Source organism: Microcebus murinus, chromosome 9 (genome assembly GCF_040939455.1).
Source record: "Microcebus murinus isolate Inina chromosome 9, M.murinus_Inina_mat1.0, whole genome shotgun sequence".
In the NCBI taxonomy this organism is placed as follows: Eukaryota; Metazoa; Chordata; class Mammalia; order Primates; family Cheirogaleidae; genus Microcebus; species Microcebus murinus.
In genome coordinates, this window is record NC_134112.1 from 5284944 (window position 1) to 5300762 (window position 15819).

Consider the following 15819-nt stretch of genomic DNA (forward strand, 5'->3'; position numbering starts at 1 on the left):
TGTGCTCAAAGAACTGCACCTGAGAGCCTCCTCTGGACCTGGCCTTGATTTAGATGACACGATTTTGGGCTTTGTGTTGCAGACTGAATGGGATGTGACACTTGGGAACCTAGGGAGGGGAGAATGTATTTTGCATGTGTCAGGGATGTGAACCACTGGGGCCAGAGGGTGGACTCTGGGGGACAGACTTTAAAGTGGTCCCCATGAACAGCCCTCTGCTGTTCATGTTTTTGTGTGGTCTCCTTATCTCAAGTGTGCTTGGGACTTTATTCTACTGGACAGAATTCAGAAGTGATGGGATCTCTTTTCCATGATTCATCTACAAAATGACCTTGGCTTCCAACTTGCTCAACCTCTCCTGCTCGGTCACTCCCATCTGATGGCTGCCAGCTGCCATGGTGCGAGCTGCCCTGTGCCCACCTAGCGAGGAATCGAGGTCTCCAGCCCAACAGCCCAAGAGGAACTGAGACTGGCAATCATAACATGAACTTGGAAGTGAATCCTGAGACCTCAGCTCAAGTGACTTGGTCAGAGCTTGAGCCAGAACACAGCTAAACTGCACCTGGTTCCTGACTTTCAGAAACTGTTAGATAAAAATGTGTCATGTTTGAAGCTGCTAGGTTTTGGAATAAATTTTATGTAGCAGTAAATAACTAATAAGGCCAGTAAAATGATATTTCTTGCACATTTGAGTTTGTGGCCCAAATTTTAAACACATCATGCTATCCATCAGTTCACTGCTGACCATATGTATTTACCCCTGAAAGCTTGCGGTAAAAGAAAGACTTACGGTTTACTTCCATGGATTCAGGATGCACTTCCAATAGCTATTTTTTTTTTTTTTTGAGACAGAGTCTTGCTTTGTTGCCCATGCTAGAGTGAGTGCCGTGGCGTCAGCCTAGCTCACAGCAACCTCAAACTCCTGGGCTCAAGCAATCCTCCTGCCTCAGCCTCCCGAGTAGCTGGGACTACAGGCATGTGCCACCATGCCCGGCTAATTTTTTCTCTCTATATATTAGTTGGCCAATTGATTTCTTTCTATTTATAGTAGAGTTGGGGTCTCGCTCTTGCTCAGGCTGGTTTCGAACTCCTGACGTCTAGCAATCCGCCCGCCTTGGCCTCCCAGAGTGCTAGGATTACAGGCGTGAGCCACCGTGCCCAGCCTCCAATAGCTATTGTCTGTTTAAAAATTTACAGATCCTACTGCTTATTAGAAATTTGCTACCTTATTCATCCTTTTGGTCTTGATTAAAATATCTCCTACCTTATTCATTTTTAAATACTTTCTTATTTGAAAAAATTCGGACTCACAGAAGTTACAGAAATAGCATGACTTCCTTTGTACACTTCACCCACCTCCACTCAGTGACAGTGTTGTACATAACCATAACGCATTGGCAACATCGCCTGCTCCATTTTTTGAGTAGAAAAACAAGTGTATTTGGTAGATTTATTCGCAGGCATTTGCCTTATACGGGACATCTTTCCTTTATTGAAACCTTTCCAAAAATGTGGCTGCAGACCTTTCTATTACTATCTAGAGGGCTGGGCCCTCAGAGCCCAACCACAGAATGAGCCCCAGTGGGCACTGTTACTTGCCAGCCGGTTAGAGCAGCAGCACCACCACGTGCCCGCAGAGCCCTGATGAGCTGCCCCGCAGATGGGCGGGGACAGACGCCTGCCAAGACCACCACAGCAGCCACAGCACGGCGGCAGCAATGCACGCAGAAGAGTCCAGGGCAGAAGGGAGGCCCTGTTACTGGAATTCAAGTGATAATAAATGTTACTTCAATAATGTGTCTGTGGACATTCTAAGTGTCTGACTTCGTATGAGTGTGACTGAAGTTCTTTCAGCTAAATTGCAGATTCTCTTTGCTTCACATTTCTCAGAATAGGCACGGGAGCTTAACCTCAGTTTCCAAGTTTAAAGCAAACCCTGGCAAAAACTCGAAGAATGGTAGTGTTGCAAAGCAAAACAATAAGGCAGCATCAAGGAAATAATCTATTTAGGAGATGTAGGATAACAAATAATTTTTTCAGACTCAGCCATAGCTGTGCTAACACAGCAGCCACTATCCGCATGTGGGTGCTTAACTCAAATTAATTACAATTGAATAAAATTAGAAAGTCAACTCCTTAGTTGCACTGGCCGCATTCAAAGCACACATGGCTAGTGGCTTCTATGTTGGACAGTACAAATATAAACCTTTCTTTCATCACAGAAAGTTGTAGTGGCCAATACTATCTATAGGGCGCACAAATCCCAAAGTGGCAGAGAGAAAAGGAAATGTGACAAGGCACATGAAACAAGATGCACCGTGGCCTGAAGGGCAGCGCAGCCCTTCAGTCTTGCTAAATGTCACAATGATACACAATGAATTTTATCAGATAATTCTCCAATAATCTCAGCAAGACTTTTTGAGTAATCTTCCTTCCCCACTGTTGTTTCTAATGCTTCCTTTGCCAGCCTTGGCCACTTGGGACAATCCAACCCTTTGGCAACTGGACTCTTGACCATTCACTATGTGGACATTTTTCCTCTTTGCAGAAAGGATGGACTTGGAATGCTGCCATGAGGAGCGCATGGCACCATGAGTTGTGGGCGCTCTCTTCACAGGACACACTTATGTGTGGCAAAAATAATGTGATGTGACGTGTGATATAATATGTCAGAGGGACGGCTGCTCAGGTGACAAGTTCAGCACAGGGACTCAGTGCTGCCCATGCCTGTCCACAAAAATGACAGGTTCTCCCCTCCAGCCTTCCCCCAGGGAGGCGGCACTGCTCTCAGTTCTCCGTTGACCCTGTGGGCTCAGGACTCTCCTGTGAGACACCGAGGCACAGCTAAGACCAAGCTGAGAAGTTAGAATACTTTGTGGAAATTTGTGGCTCATAGAGAGAAGTTATGATGCATAAAATGGAAAATAAAATGATGTAATACATGTTACTGTTCCTAGAGTTCATTGACCACAGACTAATGGGGGTCTCCTAGGGGTGCTGGGGAGATCCCAGCCGGACCACTGCCAGCCTCCGCGTTGGAGAAGGCACCTAGCCCGTCCCAGCCTCCATGTTGCAGAAGGCTGTCTACCTTAAAACTCAGGACCCTTCTGCTTGTCCTCTTACTCTGAGCCCAGACCCAATTGCTTCAAGCCCCCAAAGAACCCTTCCCTCCACAGTAAAATTCTGTCCTTTCCTGCCCTGGGCTGGTTACAGCAAGACCAGTCATCCCTTCAGGAGAATCTTCTACCCCAGGAGCCGGACAAAGCCATGGCGAAGGCTAGAGGATGACTGCCCTTGAAGCTGTGCACTATTTACTTTGGGATGGGGTAGGGAGTGTGGATAGAGACCACCCCAGCCGCAGCTTGATGCTCCCACGGTTCCTAGAGCAAAAGAAGGATCTAACTCGAGTCATCTCAGCATACATCCAAATGCAGAAACTGCTTCCGTGTCATTAGTTTCCACTTAGAAACTCTATTAGTCACCAGTTATACTAATAATCATAATGATAGCTAATATTTATTGGATGCTTGCTGTGTTGCAGACATTTGCTAAGCCCTTTATATGCATTATATGATTTAATCAGACAACAGTTCTATTAAGTAGGCACTATTATATCAAAATATAATTTTCGGAGTGGAAACTTGACTCTAACAAACACTGGACTAGTTTCTTGGGGCTGCTATAACTAATGACCAGAACTACAGAAATCTATTTTCTCATAGTTCTGGAGGCCAGAAATCCAAAATAAAGATGTTACCGGCCATGCTTTCTCCAAAGGCTCTAGGGGGGAACCAGTTCCTTGCTCTTCTAGTTTGGGGCCCCCGCATTACTTGGCTTGCGGCAGCTTCACTCCGATCTCTGCCTCTGTCCTCACGTGGTCTTCTTCCCCCCAGTCTGTGTGCCCGTCTGTCTCACTTCCTATTCTTACAGCAGCACCAGTGTCTGGATTTAGGGTCCACTCTAAATTCAGGATGCTTTGCTCTTGATATCCTAACCACATCTGCCAAGACTCTATTTCTAAACCAGTCACATTCTGAGGATCTGGGTGGGCTTGAAATTTTAGAGGACGCTATTCAACCTACTATACACATAAATTGTGAGGACTTGCCAAGAATTATTTAACTAGTTGATGGGGGAATCAGCAGGATGGTAAGATGCTCCAAACAGAATTTGAGAAGCTGAGTATATGCATGCAACCAGGAAAGGAATGTTGTGATAGGTTTGCTAAATTAGGAACAAAACTTTCAATGTCATTTAGGACAATAAAGCCATCATTTTGGGGGTTATCTTGTATCTCTAGAAGACAAAATGTACAAGTGTGCAAGTAACTTCACAGAGTCTGGGGCTGAATCAACAATAGTAGCAGGTGAAACATAAACAGATTCTCTTAGAGAATGAAATGATCCTCGGTGGGTCTGTGAGAGTATGTCCCATATGACATTAAAAGGACACAGCCATTCTTCCCCTTTTCTGTTTTGGATCATTTTCCTTAACAATCATCATCCCTGACTTACAGATTGGAGATTTGGGTTACCTGACTGTAATACTTATATCACTGACTCGACCAATGGACTTAAGCTCATTCAAACCCAAGTCTGTATTTAGAGCTAAAATCCTTGCTAAATTTATTCCCTCAACTCTTCAGTTTTGAGACTTCTCATGTTAGTTGTTCATTATTTGTTTTTATCTGTACTATTAAGAGGAAAGTAGAAGTTCTTCGCATCATGAATTAAAGAACTATTATCTCTCTTTTATTTTGGAAATTAGTATTAAATACAAGGAATGGAACTCAATTTCTGGCTTTAAAGTAAATGTACACAGGAAATCTTGTATGTGTAAAACACTTGTGATTTCGATGATTTATGAGGACCCCAAATTCCAGGACAAGTGGTGATGTGGGTTGTGCTGAGCATGGATTTTAATGGGGCACGTTGTGTGTGGTAGCCAGTCTTTTTGCCTGAAAGGCAGACCTAGGCTCTACTCATCATTCCGCAGGCATTTAACAGTGTGCTCCTTGTGGTGCTAACTGTGAGGCTGGCGGGTTGTAAATCTCCTGCAGCCCAAGTCGCCTGTGAGTACCAAGGGTCTGTTCCACTCTATGACGTGCTTGTCCACGAATGGCCAAAGGTCATCAGCGTGCTTTGATGTTCACATATTTTCATGCAGAAAATTTACAGAATAGACCTGGAATCTTCGAGTGTTGGGCTGCTTACCAGTTCCAGTGATTCTGAGAAGATGTGAATATCTGTAATGACAGAGAATTTGTAACTTTCCAGGCATCTTTTAGCTACTTATCATTGTGGAAGCATTTCTCTAGTGTTCCTCTTCTGCCTTCTGGGTTCACACGGAATCAGTCTCATCCCTTGGTTGTAATCATTGATTAGATAAACATTTACAGCATTTACAGTAAACATTGACAACTACCACTGTCGATGGGGACAGACAGATGAATGAGATGTGGAACTGTGAGGGGTCGAGACATTGCACACCTGCAAGGCCCACACCCCCAGTGAAGCCGGAAGCAACATCCGGCTTCTGGAAACTGTTGCTTGCTTGCCATGGAAACCGTTGCTTGCTTGCTTGATTGCGCCAACTTTGCATTGTTCGAACCCCTGTATAGTGGGGCTACCAGCCAACCAATCATGTTAAAGGTCAATGCATGATCCACGCGTGATCAGCCACTGCATAGCGTATGCACCTTAGGGATAAAAGGCACGCTGCAACCCCAGTCGGAGTCCTTGCCTGCAAGAGTGGCCACTGCGTTGGTGCTCTAGGGCTTGGACCCTGGCTAGCCAGAAAATAAACCTCCTCTTGTGTAACTACATCCTCGATGTCTCTGCTTTTCTGTCCGGTGGGGCTGTGGAAGGTCGGTCCCTAACAGAACCTGTCCTAAAGGACCTCACAGCCTCCGGAGGCCAGCTGGCGGCGTGCTGAAGTGGGAAGGTCCCGGGCGGTGCCTCCCAGGCCACTCTCTTCAGCTGAGCATCACGGTCTCCTCCGTGCCCTGCCGTGTAGTAGGGTTACTGACCTCGTGCAGCTGGCTACCCTGCATTGGGCACACCGGTGCCCCTTCTAATGTGAGAAACTTCATGCCACCCTCCACATATCCTGGTTTATCTCTGGATCCCGGAAGACAGCCAGAGAACCGAAGCCTGGGCCAGGTTTGACCTCTGGGTTACTTTTTGACATCAGACCTTTGGTTTGCCTTGAGTTGCCTAACCAGGAAATGCCTTGAGAAACTTGCTAGGCACCAACTAGGAGGGACTGCCGAGGACATTGTCCCCCTGTCAGTGGTCCTCGGCCCTGGCTGCACCAGGCGGCTATGAACACTGCAGATTCTCAGGCCCTGCTCCCAGCCACTTAATGTGATTAATTGCCTTGGTCCTGATCGTTGGTACTTTTTAAAGCTTACCAAGTAATCCTATTAATATTATGCAGGCAGGGTTGAGAATTAAAGAGTTACAAATATACAGGGTCTCTTATTTGAAGTCCCATGAAGTAAGAAATTTCTCTCAGAGCAAAGTGCTATGTACATTGTATCCTCCTAAATGAGGACACTCATGGAACCAGTAACATTTGCCAGGCTGCTTAGAACCCTAAGTTTGTGTGTATGTGTGTGTGTGTGTGTGTGTGTGTGTGTATGTGTGTGTGTATGTGTGTGTGTGTATGTGTGTGTGTGTGATAGACATATATGAGACTGTTAGGGACCGACCTTCCGCAGCCCCACCAGACAGAAAAACAGAGACATCGAGGATGCAATCACACAAGAGGAGGTTTATTTTCTGGCTAGCCAGGGTCCAAGCCCCAGAGCACCAACGCAGTGGCCACTCTCGCAGGCAAGGACCCCGACCTGAATTGCGGGGTGCCTTTTATCCCCCCCCAAAGGGCCCTAGCAACGCACAAACTAATCACACGCTGGTCATGAGCTGACCTTTGAAGTGATTAATTTCCTTAGTATCCTGCGCGATCCCTGCGCATCCCACCTCCCTTTCGCCTTTCTTCACAACCCAAGAGATAACCGGAGGTATAAACAGATGTGTGCTGTTCGCTAATTGCCTCACCCTACTTCACACAAAGAGGGGGAAAAATTCCTTTCTTGTTGTGCCACTGAGACGCCGCCAAGGCGCCATCGAGGCGCCCCCACAAGACGGCTGTCTGGAAAGTATCCAGCCATTGTTAATATAATGAGAATGGTTACATGGCTGGATACTTTCTGAACAGCCTTACTATATACAATATATATAAAAATATAATATATATGTGTATGTGAACATGTATGTGCACGCATGTGCACATTTGTGTATACATAGACACATATATGCCTCATTTTAATCATCTATTCTAATTTATATTAGCTGGTATTTTTAAAAATTGTTGTATCTTTTTATAGATGTGGAAGAATGGTTTTTGAGATGTTCACTTATTTTTCCCACTCTTTTTTCTTCTTGCTCTTCCCTTAAAGGTAGCTAAGTCTGTCATTTCTTGCCCAGTGGGATATCTGAGCATTAGATTTTCCAAATGTAATGAAAAGAATAGGCTCTGAGGGAAGAGCCGGTGTGAAGAGGAGGGATTCTCTTCTTCAGACAGAGCAGTCCTTCCCTGGGCGGGAGGAAGGAGAGAGACAGAGAGGGGAGCAGGGGAGCAGGGGAGGGAAGGGAAGGACGAGAGAGGGGGGTGAGGAGAGGTGGGATCCACTGCCCAGGACTTCAAGGCTGAGGCCACAGTGCAACAGGAGGGACCGGCTCCGCCTCCCCCAGCGAGCCCTAGGCTCTGAGGGCAGGTCATCGGGTGGACGGCGCAGTGGCCGCAGGGGACTCTCAGGCGCCTGGGCAGTGTGGGGGATCCCCAAATTACTGAGGTTGACTTTTCTGCCAGATTAATAAGACAAGGCCTAGAAATAATCTTAAGATGATTCATTAGAAGATAAAAAGGAAAAACATAAATATGATTTCTTTACACATAATATTGAGAACTTTTATGCATTGAAATCATCTCAAAGGGCTTCTGAACTTCAGTTCAGAAGCCATAACTCAATAATTAGACAAATACAATTAAAAATAGCAGCTCGCCGCGGTCTGGCCAGTGCATCGCTGCCCGTGAGGCCAGACCACTGCGGACCAGGCTTGGCGGCCGCACGCAGGCGCCGCAGCGTGCTCCTGACACGTGCTGCGTGTCGGCCCTGAAGGCTCCAGGGAGCCCACAGCATCTCAGCAAAGCTCTCAAAAATAAGGTGCAGTTTCCACATAATTTCATCCCAGTTAGACGCCTTAATATTTTAAAAAGTTTTATTGAGGTGCCATTGGAATACAATAAAGTACTCCTATGTAAAGTGTGCAGTTTGATAACTTAGTGGAGGTAGATTCCAGCACGGGAAAACCATCACCACAGTCAAAATAAAGCCACACGGACAACCCCAAAGCTCCTTTGTGTCCTGTTGTGACGCCTGCCCCGCCCAGTGCTGCCTCCTGCCCCGCCCAGTGCTGCCTCCTGCCCGACGCCTGGCAAGCGCCGAACTGCTTTCTTAATCTAGACATTCGCTTTCATGTATTAATATTTTAAATAAACAGAATCTCATAATATGTACTCTTTTTTTTGTCTGACTTCTTTAATGGAGCACAATTATTTTGCAGTTTGTTCATGTCACTGCTTGTTTCAGGAGTTCATTCCTTGTAATTGATGAATAATAATATTCCATATGAATGTGCCATGGTAGTTTATCCAGGTTGCTGGCTATTTGGGTTGTTTCTAGGTTTGGCTGTTACAAATAAAACTGGTGTAAACAGCACTGAATGATTTGTATGACTTCAGTTGTGCATTTGAAAATACCAGTGATTCATCACGTGAGAAATCAAGGCTTCTCGTGGACTAATGCCTTACTTCGTGGGGACATGGTGGGTAAGGACGTGCACAGAAGCGGGGTTGAAGTCTGGGGACCCAGAGGGGCGCCTGTCTTCCCCGCCGCCCTCCGCAGTGGTGCCCCTGGATCTCCCTGTCTGAAAGCTGGCCTGACTCTCCTCCAGCTGGGTTGATTTTGATAATCACATGACAGGATCTAAGTGGCACTAGGGCTGTGGGAGCAAGTGGGGTGCTGAGGGGGCGTGGAAGGGAGCTCCCTTTCCCGAGTGCCTTCCCTGTGCCGGGCCCTGCGTCTGTCCTACGCCATCTCATTTCATCTTCACGGCCTCCTCATAAGGCAGATCCTCCAACTTCACAGGTGACGCGAGGAGGGCCACAGACAGCAAGTCACATGTCCAAGCTCACCTAACTTGCACTTTGCAGGTCTGGGATTTGAGCCCGGATCTCCGCGTCCACACTCTCCGGGGCGGCCTCTCCAACGACGGTGGGTGAAGTGACAGGAGCAGCGGTGGCAGCAGGGTGAAGGGGTCGGCGGGAAGAAGGAGTCCCTTCTGAGCGGGGCTCTTGGTGCAGGCGAGCCCCTTACAGCCCTCGCTTCGGGCCTGGGCAAAGCTCGGCAGAGGCCAGGTAGACCCACAGTGGCAAGGACAGGCCAGCTGGGCTCTGGGCCACACAGCGAGGACAGCGGCACTGCCCCTCTGGCTTTGGGAAACCTTCCTGCTCCTGGTGTTATCAAGGATTATGCAAGAATTGATTTTTAGGAAGCACAATACCTGAATAAGAGATTTTAAGGGTAATTTAGAAATCAGGCCGCAAGCAAAGGGTACTGAGAACGCTCGTTTCCTTGGGAAGTGGCTGGGTGAGCTCCCTGCTGGGCTGGACTTGCAGGGCCGCCAGGTGGCCCGTCCTCCCTGGAACAGCCAAGCTGCTGTGTCCCGCCCTGCGCGCTCGCCACTAGGTGGAGCGCGTCTCTCAGGTTTCGCCTGCTGCTCCTTGAAGGCCCTGGTGGGGGCGGCACCTGTCCCTCCACAGAAAATACTTTGAATTTTGGCAACCATTTAAGGAATCCCAACTCAGATGTTAGAAAATGTTTGGCCAGGTAATTTGCAAAAGAGCTCACATGTTGGGTTTATTTGCTTTTGCCCATTTTAATAGGGTATACTTAAATTTTTAAAAACTTTTGTACTTAATTAATTGGACTTTAAAAATGCTTTGACCTATGTTTACTACTTGGGAGATTTCCAGCCAAATTGCTTTCCTGACGCGTGCTTGCTCCTATAGATGTGAAAAGTGCCCTGATTCCCTTTGCAGTGAGCTGCTCTCTCCCGGGTCACCAGGCACAACGGAAGGATGGAGACGTGGGAGGCAGGTGGGGCCGAGCTCTTGCGGCCAACCTGCTTTTGACAGACATGCTGCCCTAGGTCACCAGGCACAGCGGAAGGATGGAGACGTGGGAGGCAGGTGGGGCCGAGCTCTTGCGGCCAACCTGCTTTTGACAGACATGCTGCCCTAGGTCACCAGGCACAGCGGAAGGATGGAGACGTGGGAGGCAGGTGGGGCCGAGCTCTTGCGGCCAACCTGCTTTTGACAGACATGCTGCCCGCAGTGTGTGCGTGGGTCCTCACCACAGAGCAAAGCGGGCTTGGTGATGCCTGCTGGATGATGCAAGGATTACCTGGGCATTTCACAAGCACTTTTTTCACACATACCATCTCATGGAGTCCTTCCCACTCCTCCTAGAACGAGCACTTTTTGAGTCTGTTTTACAGAAGCAGCAGGTGAGGCTCTTACTGGCTGTGGCGGTCCCACCCACATCCCAACACGTGCACAAATGCCCGAGCATGGGCTGGGATCAAGGAACAAATTTGGCCTACGTTCCCCCGAGTACAGGACTGGTCTGGTTTTCTCAAGTCCTGCATTTTCAGCAAGGACCCAGAGAAGCCTGCTGTTGGCTGACACGGTCACCGGCCATGCCGAGAGACCCCCAGCTTCCCATTGGAACCTTCCCGAGCTGCGTCCCAGCCCCCTGGCATCCAGTGGAGGCCAGCGCCGTCCTGAGAGAGAAGGACTTGATGATTGCAGCCGGGCTGCCCGGCACTGGGTTGCCAGGACAGCGGAAACTACAGGGATGGAGGGAAACTGGAAATGCGAATGCCTCCCGGAGCCCCGGAATCTGCACAGTGTGTGAATGTGTGGAAATTGTGGCTTTCACAAGGAACATTTCTCTAACTGCAAAGGAAATTAGGCAAGCAGTTTATTTAGGAGAAGCAGAAGCAAGAGGAAAGTGATTTGCCTTTTTTTCCTCTTTTTCTCCTGAGAGGAGGATGGTCCTGCAAGACTCTATCGGCCGGGCGGAGCGAGTCCTTCCCTATTTGCTGGAAATCCCACCCTCCTGCCGCCGCTTGTCTGTCGCAGTTTCTGTTTTGCAGGTTGTTACTGGCAGGAGGGGACTAGAAGTCACAGGAACCCACCAGGGCTCGGATTCGCAGGGAGACAGGGGAGGCGGGGGGATTCCAGGTGCTGGGATTCTCAGCGTGGAGGGAAAGAGTTGGCGAGTCAGCCAAGCTTGGAAGGGACCTGTGTGCCTGCTTTATAAACAGCACACGTCCTCAGGCAAGTGTAGCTCTGGGCAGAGTGAAGGGCCGGGTGAAACAGAGGAAGTGAAAGTTGCTGCATACTTTGAATACTGAGAGTGGCCTTCGGGATTCAGTGCCCCAGGGCGGGCTTTACTGGGGAGAAGCTGGGAATGGAGGTTTTGTTGGGAGGGAATTCATGTTTGCCAGGCACACTCCCCCGCCCCACACCTTGTGCTAGACACGGGGGAGCCCCAGGGACCAGATGTCATCAGCACTACCCGACAGAGCCCTCTGCAATGATGGAGATGTCCGTGCCCGTCTGCACTGTGCAGTACGGCGGCCACAGCCACATCTGGCTCATGGCACACTTGGAATGTGGCTATTGCAACTGAAGGACTGAGTTTTCTAGTCTGTTTAATTTTAATTAATTTAAATTGAAATAGTCACATGTGGCTAGGGACTACTATATGGAACAGCACTGTTCTACCTAGACTCCCTGTCTGGGGAACAAAATAAATACTCCGTGTCGTAGATTCTGGCATGCAATGTCACAGGTGTGGGATGGATGCTCCGGGTCTCCAAGCAGGATGGCTGCTCGCTTCTGAAAGGCGTGCCTGTCCAGAGACTCTATCTATCGGATCTCTTGACACACATGCACAGGCTACAGGGTTGTGTATGCACCCAGTGTGTACCAGTGCGGGATGACAGATCCTTTGTCACGGGATCAACTGTCAGCATTCTCACGCAGTATTTCTTTTTCCTGCGGGTCTGGGCCATACAGATATTCATTCAGTGACTGCGTCAGTGCCCTGGGAGGAACGCATCGTTCAGCTGCCCAGAGGGAAAGCCAGCTAATTCCCGGGTCTGGAGGCCTGGAAGGAAGGCCTGGCAGTGAGACACACTGTCCCTTCTGGCACACTGGAAAAGCTGGGTGTGCCGGGACGTTAGGGCAGAACTTCGGCTCCACGTCATCACGCCCTGTGGGCAGCCGCTCTTTGATTGAGGGGTATGTAGATCAACGACAAAACTGGCACCAGCATGGGAGCGAGGGCCACACTCATTCCACTCCCATCTATCGGGCACTTACTGTGTGCTGCTGCTGTGCCTCGTGGATCCATACGAAGTGTTGGAAGGCTTTCTAGTCACTTGTGCCTTTACAAATGTGCTTTTTAAAACATGGAGATCGTCGTGAACAGGAGAGATTTAATTTTATCCTAAGGTTGGGTTAACGATTTTGTGTGATACAAAATGGGGTCTGTGGAGGAAATTCTTTCCGAATCCTAAACTTCGCTTCATCCAGGAAGGTGACTCCTGCGTCTTGTGCTCGTGCCTGCTCGACACTTGGGAGCAGCCACCACATACCGACAAGGACGGCAGGCTGAGGCTTTTGTCCTGTGCTGCTTTCCCACCCAAAATACTACTTCTCCTCTGATTTTCCTTCTGAGCTCCCTGTCCTCAGCATGTCTCCTCGTCCCGTCTGCACAGCCCAGGCGCAAACCCCGAAGAACGCCGCCAGGCGTCCGGGTGTGCTCTGTCCATGTCTGTCTGGCCCCAGCTGTTCCTCCCTCCTCCCACACCCCCCACCCAACAGTGCCCAAGTGAGACGATTTTGAGGATCCTTCTACATTATTCCAAACGACTGAATCTACATCAAACAGTCTGTATATTGTCAAACATAAATGTGAATAATGCCTAAAGGCAACCAGTTGTAGAGAAATATTTGGAAAACAAAGATAATTTATTAGCTTCCGGGCTGCCTTATCTTCTCTATTTTAAAAAAGCACATATTAGGTATATTATTAAGGTCTTGTATTATCTCAGTGCTGGCCTATGGTACTGATTTTGTCGTTGTAAACTGCATTATCCTGGCTTTGGAGGACCTCTGAACGTTGTGCAGCTTTCTGGAAATGGTCGTGTGTGAGCCTTAGGATTCTGCGGTTGTTCTGGGCCTGCTGGACCCTCGTGAGAATCACAAGAGCCTTAATGCTGGGGTCCTAGCACAGTGCCTGGCGCACAGTGCAGACTCAGCAAACGCTCATTGCTCCTCTTTCCTTTTCATTCGAGTATCTAAGCATTTTGCAGCTAGTCTAACGATATTTTTCACCAAGGCCTGGACTGGAAAACACAGCTCTGTTACTCTTCACATAGCCAGCTCACACACTCAGGACTGAGACCTGCTCTGAGTCACCCAGGCCTGTGTCAGGCCTTACAGCTCAATGCTGAGTGCAGACACAGGCTGGGGAAGCAGACAGTCCCGCCTCTTTCTTCCCTGCCACAAGGAGAAGCAGCCTGAGGGGCCTCCTCGATGCCCTGCGCTGTCAGCTCTAAAATCCCCGGCGCCCCCGCCCCCCCCCCCCGTTGCCCCCCTTCCCTAGGTTTAATTCTCACGGAAAGGCTGATTTCCAGAAGTCAGGAGCCAGCTTACACCATGACCCTGGCTCCGGGGCCACCCTGCTTCTCCCCGGGGAGGGGGTAATGTCAGCCAGGTCACGGGCGAGCTGAGCCTGTGTCTTTACCCGTGATCCGGGACCTGGCACTGCAAGAAGAGAGGGGCGGTGCCGGGAACGTTGTAACCTGAGGCCGGTGGTCCAGGCCTCGGCCAGCCCAGGGAAAGGCTGGGGACAGGTTGGTCGTGGTCCCTCCACGGCTGTGGTGGCTCCTCTGGGAGCCCATCCCCTAACCTGCTTCTCTTCCTGCGGCGACGTGCATATCGACGACAATTTTACAGAGGGGTGATGGGGACTTTTGAGTTAAGTACGTCTGTGGACAGCTGGGTTAAATAAACCATGCTCACTCCCCTCTTCTTGAGGCTGTTCAAATGCTAAGGTACACTGCACATGTCCAAAATGGAGCAAGAGTGTGGCTTTTCCCAATCCGTTTCGCCCCATTCTCCTTTTTTGTATCATGAATAATGGGTTTTAGGAAATGTGGCTTGAGGGTGACTCCCTGTGACCTTGAAAAGGGCTCTCTGCTTCCCTGGCCTTAGTTTCACTACCTGAAATTGCCAGTCACGCCCTTCTCCACCCTTCCTCAGAGGGCCCATGTGTCCCGGCAGCCCGCAGCTCCAGGTCAGGACTTCCCACCAGGGCCCGTCTGCTTCCCCTCCCACTCCCGCCGGGCTGTGACGCCCGGAGGGCCCAGCTTCAGCCCAGCGGTGGCCCTGCTCCCCTGGCGTCCCTCTGCTCCTACAGAGGCTGGCACGCCCTGCAACCCTCCTGGGACCCTCTGGCCAGCCCCGTCGCCTGGCCTTCCTCCACACAGTATCCACGCCGAGCCTCTGACCCACATCCACGCCGTCCCCTCTGCCTGAAAATTTCTTGCCACCTTTCTTTGCACAAATGACGCCTGTCTTTTAGTTCAACTCCATCCTTGGGGATCTGCCGCTTCCAGCAGAGCATGTCGAAGTCTCCCACCGTAAGAGCGGGCCCATGCAGTCCCAAGTGCGGTTCTATCAGTTTTTGCCCCCCACACTCTGATGCCCTGTTTTGGGGAGCATGTGTGTTCACGACTGTATGTCATCTGGAGAACTGCCCTACGCCAGCATGTAACGCCATCCTTTACCCTGATCACCTCTCGCTGTCTGAAATTAACATAGCTACTCTTGCTTCCTTTCGCTAGTGTGAACGTGGTTTCTTTCTACACATTTTCCCTTTACTTTGAATCTATATATGTTGTTATATTTAAAGTGGGATTCTTATAGACAACATATGGGTGAGTCTTGTTTTTGGATCCACTAACAGTCTCTGTCTTTCAATTGGTGTATTTAGACCATTGATGTTTAAAGTGATTATTGCTATAGTGGATTAATATCTACTACATTTGTAACTGTTTTCTATTCTATTGCCTTTTTTCTTTGTGTTTTCTTTCTTTTATTTAACTTCTACTCTTTCTGCCTTCTCTGGCTTTAATTGGGCACTTTTTGTGATTCTGCTTCCCCCACTTCTGTTTTTCAAAATTCAGCTGAGATGCACTTGGTCCTGTGGACTCGGCTGGACTCAGGGTCCCATCCGCGCTGCGTCTGGCTGTGCAGAGTCTGGCTCTGGACACCTCGCCTGACGCTGTGGCCGTCTGTCTCCCTCGTGACTGCTCCAGGGCGCTGACCTGACATCCTGTCCTCGGCCCTGGGTTCTAGAATGGCAAATGCAAGCCAATGCTGGTGGGATGGAACAGACCCACATATGGAGGGCAGCGGTTGAATGAGCATTGTACAAACGCACGTTGATAGGTGTAACAATGTTTTCGAATCGGAAAATGAAAATCCCCAAGGGCCTTCTTGAGGGAAACCCCTCTCTGCCACACCAGCTATTGCATGGCTGAGCTCCTGGCGCCCACAGCGGCTGCTCCTGCCCCCTGCCCACAGCCCTCTTTCCACTTCAGCAGCCTCCCC